Genomic DNA, 6,325 nt, shown 5'->3' with positions numbered 1-6,325 from the left:
GCATGATGGACCTCTGGAAACCTCTCCTGTCTGTCCCTGCATGCCACATTCCATGCTCATCACCTCCTTTAAGGGGCAAGCTTGACTTTTCCAGGTGCTCATTATATTCCTCCCTCACCCTTCTTTAGGGCATTTCATCTGTGGCTCCACGACCATGGCTGGGGCTCTGCTTTGGCTTTGGTGTTTCTTTTCAGCTGATTACATTCTGACAGCAATTTTGCAGCCTTTATGTACTGGCTCCCACTGTTTGTATTCTAGGAAACATTTGCTGCCTGTCTGGCTTGCCAGCATTAGGATTGCTCACCATCCCTTGGGAACAATGAGAAATGATGTGTCAGAATTTACCTGCTTCCCAGCACTCCCTGTTTACTACAAGGACCCCATGGGCAAGAGTACAAATAGATTACTACAATTTGTATCTCTTTGGTTAATGTCCTGCAGTTTCTTATCTTCCCAATTGGGATGTTGTTCACTCTGCTGGGCCTCTTTCAGCTTAGGAGCTGTGTCATAGTGGCATCCACGATGGTGAAAAATTGCCTGTCTGACAGCAACAGCATTATGGGGAAATAAAAAAAAATCAAGATTCTTTTTTTCCCCACCCCTCCTTATCCTCTCAGATGTTCTTATTATAATGGGGTGGGAATTAGAGACTGGTGGGAAAATGTTGCTGAGATCCATTAAAACTTTGTGTGGTTTCCAAAGGTTCCCCATTCTGCAGTAAGAAAAAACCCAGAGCTTCCATCTTGTATGATGGAACTGAAATGACCATCTTGGCCAAACCCCAAACTGGGGCAGGGTGGTTCTGCCCTGCTCTGAGAGAATGGGGCCCAGGTCTCTGTTGCCAGTGTGTCCAAGCCAAATGATGAACAGACCAGAGGGGTCTGGGGCTGCCCTGAAGTGATTCTGCCTCTTCAGCTCTCTACCAGAGGAGCTCCATTTCGTACTCAGATGTCCATTTGAGCCTGGGATTTCCACATCCCTTGGGACTCATCTTTTGGAAAACAATAACCTGGATAGGGACACACACACCTGAGGATCCTGCATTCTTTTTCTAAAGTAATTTTCGGGATTGGCTAAATTAGTGTTTGGACTTAATGATCCTGAAGTTCTTTTCCAACATGAATTATTCTAAATCCATGAAAAGTGTCATTTTTAAACTCATCAGCATCTTCTGCTGGAAATACATTTGACTGAAAAATTCCCAACCAACTCCAGCAGCATTTTAGCACAGAAGGACAGTATGTATGGAGTTGTTAGAGAAGTCCCCCTCTCCTTAATCTTCTACCTACTGTCATCACTTTCCAAAATATTCCTTAAACTAAATCAACAATCCCTTTCAGGGTCTCCTTCACATCTCAAGACACCTTCAAGATCACCCAGCAACCATCTCATCATGTTCTACCCTAGGTTTCCATGGTGGTGGTCTCAGGAGCCACGTCTCAGGTGGCCTCAGTTTTTTGTGTCTGAGACCCTGGTAGGGTCTGTGACTTTTGCTGCCTCCGGGGCTGCTGGAGCTGGGAGTCCCTTTCACTGAGGATTTTCTAATTGACTCATTGTGCTCTGCCTCCTCATGGCTCTGCCCCACCAAGGAAGGTTGTTGGAAGGAGATGGTGAAGTGGGAGGTGACTTTTTATACTTGCAGAAACCTCAGCTGCTTGTTTAGCCCCTGAAGTTTCACTGGGACAGCTCAGATTCCCATTGATGCTCAGCCTGCCAGCAGGAAAAAGCACTTACCAATGAACACCAACCCCCTCCCAGCATGCACAACACCTCTCATTCATCCCCAAATTCTCCCAAAAAGGCATGAGCATCCGTGCTTGAAGCCTCCTGATGAAAATCCTCATTTCACATCTCCCTTTCACCTCCCCTGCTCAGGCAGGGAAGGCTGCCAGACCCACAGCACTGGAGGGAGCAGCCCTACATCTCACCAAAGGGCAGCAACACCACCAGAAAGCAGCATGAAAAGCTTCCAACCCACTTGGCCCCCTCTATCCCAGAAGAGCCATCTCCTCTGGCAAGTTTATCCAATCAATCCCAGTCCTATTCCCAGCCAGGAGGGCTTATTAATACTGTCTGAATGGAGTGGGAGGGTTGTGGTCTAGAAGATTTTCCCATAGGAATGGGAGCTGGACCACCAAGTCTTTCCCACTGACCACCCAGATGGTAATAGTTGGCATGGGCTGGGCTTGGTGTTGGCCATAATGCTGCTGAGCAGAGGAGTTGAAGCCATCTGGGGATGAGGATGGGGGAGGATGCAAAGAGATTGTGGGGAATTGTTTGAGAGAGGTCTGAGAAATATTGGTCGAGTGCTTCCATTTAATTATTCACTCTGCTTAATTTGCTTTTGGACAAGATGAATCGTTCATTGACTGCACAGCCTGGAAGCAAGTCCTTCTTGACTGAACATACTCAGCATTAAATGGTAAAATAAATGGAGAACAAGCAAAGAAAATTCCTCCTCTCAGATTGATCACGCCAGAGCAAGAGTCTTGTAGGGAAGCCAGAGCTGATAGGAATATAAACACAAATTCTACCCCTTGACAGAATAAGTTTCTACAGTCTTCCCTTTATTCCACTACAATTTTTTTTTTTTTTTTTCAGGTAATTCAGTGTTTGCAGAAAATGCTGCACTGACAGTGTTGTTGCTGTCACTGAAGTTGGTACCCACTGGAGGTTTGGGTGGATGAGTAGCCCAGGCAGAGCTGGTCTAACAGCACAGTCACCATCCAGGGTACCAGGAGACATGGTGGGATCCATCTCTACCCATTTCAAACACCTGGGAGGTAGGTTCCAGCCTTCAGCCCTTCACATAATTTTGGGAATTTCTCTTCACAGAGAAGCAGAGAGCACTATTGGGGCAGCTCATTTGGCAGAACCCTCTGAGGTGTATGTTGCAGGACAGCAGGAATCACCTTCACCAGGGAACACAGCTCCTATGGGTGATCCCAGCTGCAACCATGCTGCTGCAAGCATCTGGTCCAGTCAGCCCCATTTTGGGGCTCCCCTCCCAGATCAGGCACAGGTACCCCCACTGGCAGGACCTGGGCAGGTTGATTTCCACTTTCTGCTCTGGCTTATGCAGGTATGAAATATTTCAGAGCATTTATGAAATACCTGGAGGTATTTATGGGCTATCCAGCCCAGCAGGATCCCCATCTGCTTTTGGCTTCAAAGCAGTAATTGTATAAATAACAGATGGATGGACTTACACAGCACCATCTTCAGCTCTTCATTTTTAGCCATTATCTACCAACAAAGACTTCTTGGGAGGCTGGCATTGTAATTTACTAACCTCAGCCCTTGAACTGAGTGACTGGCAACTGTAACTCCAGTCTTAAATCATTCAACCCTCATTTTCAGGTTTTTAAAATAAACAGGACCAAGCTTCACACAATAAAAGGGTGAAAATTCTTCCAACACAAATGTCTGAGCCTAGTGCATGCTACATTAATTTTATTTTCCTTCTTTCATCCTGATTAAACTGTCCACTAGTAATTCTTTGCCTCCAGCCAAATGCAAACACAACTCTGCCACTAATAGGAATTGAGTATGTCTGCATAAAAATACAATTAAAGTAACAGTACACTTCACATTTCATGCCACTCAAATTCTCAAGTAGGTCTATTATTACAGGATTTCTCATGCATTGTTTGGATTTTTTTGCATTACACTCCAAGCAACTCTTCTCTGGTCAATCAGCATTAAATGCAATGCATTATCTTGGCTTGAAATAATACTAGTAAAAAACCCCCATCCCAGATGTTTGAGATTTGGTTTTTTTCCTCTTCTGAGAAAGGTTTTAGAGATTTTCCCACACAGCATTAGAAAGAACTCAAGGGCTTTTAATTTTTTTAGTAAAACCCAGAATCACCCAGACTGTTACATGGTAAGGAAACTCACCTGAGGTGAGGGAGGGATGACATTCCAGTCCCTGCTCTGAACAAGACAAAGAGGAGGTTGCACCCCAGGAGAGGAGATTTCTTTCAGCACTGACACAGATATTGCAGCTCCAGCTGTAATTCCTATCCTGCTCCCAAAGTCAGATGGACTTGGGATCCAAAGTTTTGGGTTTGAATGTGGTCATTTCCTAATAAAAATAAATCTCTTCAGAAAACTCCCACCCAGAACAACTGGAGAAATCTAAATAAGAGACAAGGCAATTTATGGAGGACTTGTCAGTTTATGGAGAGAGTTTTCTCTCCAGGGGAAGATGCATTTATTGAGGTTTGGGAAGGTCTCTCTTCTAAGAGCCTTTCAGACTTGACACTGAATTGCTGGACAAGGACAGAGCTGGAAAACCAAGAAAGAGGTGGTAAAATGAGTTCAGTTGTATTAAATCCTTGGCTCACATTCATGAGGTTAAAAGCCAGAACCTCTTCAAAGTGTACCACTAACTCAGTGTGGGAAACATTTGAACACCCATGGAAAATGTCAGGTTTATCTGCATTGGCTGTATTATTAAAAAAAATAATAATTTAACCCCCTAACACAGTAACCCATTTCACATCTCCCTCTAAACAACCTCTGAACCTCCTTCTATAGCCAATTAATTCAATCATTCCTTTTAAATCTGCTGGAACCCAACTTGAGCAAAAAAACTCAGCACTTTTTATCACCTGCCAGAGCTCCAGCAGTCATCAGAGAAGGTTCCAATAGGTCATAATTTAGTCAATATTTCACTTTCCAAAACACATGAAAATCCTCTGACATCAAAAGCAGTAGATTTACAGATGCTGGGCATTTACAGATAGGGTTGTTCTGCCAAACTATGAGCCTGCTCACTAGTTTAGATTAAACTTCTATTACTTCCTTGGAATGATAACTGGCACTCGTCCATCAGCTCCCCCAAAATCAGCTCCTACAGATTGCAACCATCTTCCCCTTCTGGCTTAGCTATACCTGGGCTGTGGTGGTCAGATGGATGCTGGTTCTCAGCATCACTCACAGCCATGCCTGGTGTATAACTGCTTCACAGACACATTTGTCTGCATGTCCATAAGTCACAGGGTAGTCTGGCAGTGTATCTTAGCTGTTTAACAGGGAAGGGGAAAAAAAAAATAAAAAAAAGGAAACCTTCTTTCATTTGGCTCACTTTCACCTCTTGGCAATACTCAAGACAATCTCTTAAAAAGCCTCAGGAAAACTCAAGTTCCCTGCAGGTACCTGGCTCTGTTTGCAAAGCAGAAAGACCTTGTTAGCAGGCAAATCTGTTGGCATCTGAGTGAAGAAGCCTTGACACCAGCAGTGTGGTGGACAGTTTGATGAATCCCACCCATGTGCATGCCTGATGTGCCCTGTGAGCACCACAGCCCCCTTAGGTTGCCCCATAAGGGCTCATCATCACTGCAGTCACAGCAAGGAGACACCTCCATGGACTAGAACAGCACCACACAGATGTGCCCAGGCTTGGGATGCACACTGGGAGTGGTGGAGTCACATTTGCTTGGCACATGACTTCACCATACCTAGGACCCATCACCCCTCCCACCAGTTCTCCTGTGCCAAGGGACTGGTTGTGGAGGTTGACCCAACTGGTGGAGTCACACCTGCCCAATCCTTCCCACTGGCAGGGAAGGAATGAAAAGTTCACCCAGAGAGCTGGGACAATCCCCAGGTGGACAAGCCAAATGCCAGGGTGCCTGGAAGCTGCTCTGCCTGCAGGTCCTCGTGCCCACTTGCAGCACTGATGCTGTGATGGAGAAGAGTTGGGGGGGGAGGACATGAGAGCTGTGTTTCAGCACTTTTGCTCAGTGCATTTTTCAAAGCAGCAAGCATGGTTGGGAGGGATGTGGATGGCCTACCTAGCTCATCCCTTTACTTACTGCTGCCTTCCGTCCAGGAATGCACCCAAAGGGGCTCAGGTTCATGGTGTCTGCATGGGGAGGGACAGAAAATTTTTCAATCTCCTCCTCTTCACTGATATTTTGTCCACAAATCAAGCAGTCTCACTAACAACCACATTTTGCTGAGGATGCACAATGTGGAACTAGTGTGGATGGATTTGAATTTGCAGGACTCCTGGCTTCTGTTTCAAAATCTGCATTAACTCCTGAGTTGACCCTTGGCCCACCACAAGCTAAAATCTTCTCATCTTATGAATAGAAAGAGAGCCCCGGCCTCATTATACCCTTACTGAATTAATCTGCTTGGGGGTTCTGCAAGTAATATTTCTCTTTAATCTTTATTTTTATTACATTAGATTTCTCTTGGGAGGGAAAAGCTCCTTTGATTCCTCACTCAGCCCAGTGTTCCTCTGCAAGGAGGACAGGAGACCACTCCTTGCTCCTGTGTTTAGTGATGATTCTTTGAGCAGTGGAAGCAGTGT

The 6,325-nt window shown here is 45.4% G+C and overlaps 1 long non-coding RNA gene across 1 annotated transcript; it reads right to left on the bottom strand.

Annotated features, from left to right (window-relative positions):
- Window positions 1–4,160: 4,160 nt before the first annotated feature.
- On the bottom strand, window positions 4,161–5,432 carry LOC139793658 (uncharacterized). Its single transcript, XR_011724698.1, has 2 exons — window positions 5,164–5,432; window positions 4,161–4,290 (listed from the first exon to the last, which is right to left on the bottom strand). It is a non-coding gene; the product is annotated as an uncharacterized lncRNA (long non-coding RNA).
- Window positions 5,433–6,325: the final 893 nt, after the last annotated feature.

Source organism: Heliangelus exortis, chromosome 2, assembly GCF_036169615.1.
Source record: "Heliangelus exortis chromosome 2, bHelExo1.hap1, whole genome shotgun sequence".
Lineage (NCBI taxonomy): Eukaryota > Metazoa > Chordata > Aves > Apodiformes > Trochilidae > Heliangelus > Heliangelus exortis.
This window is presented reverse-complemented; position numbering and strand designations above follow the sequence as displayed.